Consider the following 2,101-nt stretch of genomic DNA (forward strand, 5'->3'; position numbering starts at 1 on the left):
ACTCCGCGGCGCTGTTCCCTCCAGGCCCCGCCCAGCCAGGCGCTCCCCGTGACGCTAGAGGCCCCGCCCCCGCCTCTGCCCATTCCGCGGAGCCGTTCCCTCTAGGCCCCGCCCCTCCAGGTCCAGCCCGGCCAGTCGTTATGCGAGCACAATGCCCCCCAAGCCGGGCAAGGCCCCGCCCTTAGCCCCAAACCACGCCCCCTGAGCGCAGCAGCCCCTCCCCGTCCCGGACTGGGCATCAATGTGCGCGCTCGGCCCCGCCCCGGCCCCGCCCCGGCCCTTTCCCCTGCCCCGTCCCCGGCTGCGTGCGCGTTCTGTGCTCCTCCCCGCACTGCCAGATGGGGCCTTAGGGTGCGCGCCCCGCCTCCAGCCACCGGGCTTGCAGGCCCAGCCAGAGAAACTGTGCGCACACTCTGCGCCCCCTCCGCATTACCCGGCCTCAGTTTCCCTCCTTGTAGGGATCAGGCAGTTCTGGAGTGAGGCCACTCACTGGCACGAAGCAGGGGCTGAAGCCCAGCCAGTCACGAATGGTGCCCGTGTTCACCGAGAGCCTGCTGTATGCCACTGCTAAAACAATCTAGCCACAGCAGCGAGGGTAAACTGAGGCATGGGCTGAAAGGTTATTTGCCCAAAGCCACTGGCTAGAGCCTGAGGGGTCACAAAAGCCGTCTCGAGTCCCACAGAGAGGACTCTGGCTGCCCGGTGAAGACCTGGCCTCCCACATATCCCAGCCCTGTGTCATCCACAGGCAGCCCCGGGACCTTTGCACAGCTGCAGCCTGACTCGAAACTGCCTGCGGTGACCTACCCACTTGGCCCTTACTGCATGCCTGTCCCTCCCTTGCGAAGGTTATTACACAGGGGGGATGCCAGCTTCCCATGCAGATGTTGGTAACAGTCCCAGGCTGGTGCCCACATCTGCCCCTGGCACACCGTAGGTCCTGGGCCTCTGATGCCAGGTTTCCCACACACAGCCAGAGCACAGAACTGAACTCTTGGCCGGTCTCAAGCCTGGCCAGCCCTGGGCAGGGCTCCTGTTAGTCCTTCCAAGGGGCCTGGGCCCCGGTGCCCCAAGCCCAGCTCAGGGGTTTTCTCCATTCAACCCCAAGCTGCCGAGGCCCAAAATAACTGCGAGCAGTGTCCTGAGGCCTGAGCCTGCCAGGGCCCCGGCCACCCAGAGAATCTGCCGGGCCTTGGGGGCTGCACCCCAGCCAGCAGGAGAAGAGGGCGGCCAGACCACGCCTGGAGGCACGCTTCTTGCTAGCGAACCCCTGCAGCGGGCCCTTGCAGATGTCAGCCACGCTGGGAATATTCAGAAACAAAACCCAAGGCAGAAGCCGGGCATGGTGGTGCACGTCTGTAATCCCAGCCCCTGGGAAGCTTCAGCAGGAGGATCATCAGGAGTTCAAGGCCAGCCTGAGCTGCACGGTGAGACCTACTCTCAAAAAAACCAAAAAATAAAAATAAAACATGAGACGGGCTCTAGCTCAGTGCTAGGCTGCTTCCCTGTTGTGTGCAAGATCTTGGGTTCCATTCTCTGTCACAGGAAGAAAAATTTCAGGAATACCAGAAATTAACAACCACCTTTTGTACCATAGTTCTCAAAGTCTGTTCATGTTGTAGTGTGTGTGTGTCAGTGCCTTGTTCCTGTTCCTGGCTGACTAATATTCCATCACGTGTGGGCACCACATTGTGTTTAGCTGTGCATTTCTCAGCTGCACACGAGGCCTGCTTTCACCTCCCGGCTGCTGCGGGTGGTGCTGCTGGGCCCACGGGCATGCAGACAGCGCCTCCTGACCCTGCCTCCCGTTCTTTCAGCCACTAGAGTTTTGTAACTTTATTTTATTTTATTTTTTTTAAGGACAGGTACTTTTTTTATTAAAGAGTAAACGAAGGATAACATAATAATAGGGGGGGCTTACCAAATTACAGACAAAGTGGTAGGAAATTATCAATGGTTATTGTTTTACATATTGTTATCTACAAGATAGTTTCTCAGGAAAACAAATAGACAGATAATAGTGAGTTACAGACAAAAGTGGTAGGGGATTATCAATAGTTGTTGTACTATACTTTGGTATCTTCAAAGTGGTTTCTAAAGA

This window comes from Chinchilla lanigera, unplaced genomic scaffold (genome assembly GCF_000276665.1).
Source record: "Chinchilla lanigera isolate Chin_1 unplaced genomic scaffold, ChiLan1.0 scaffold00123, whole genome shotgun sequence".
NCBI lineage: Eukaryota > Metazoa > Chordata > Mammalia > Rodentia > Chinchillidae > Chinchilla > Chinchilla lanigera.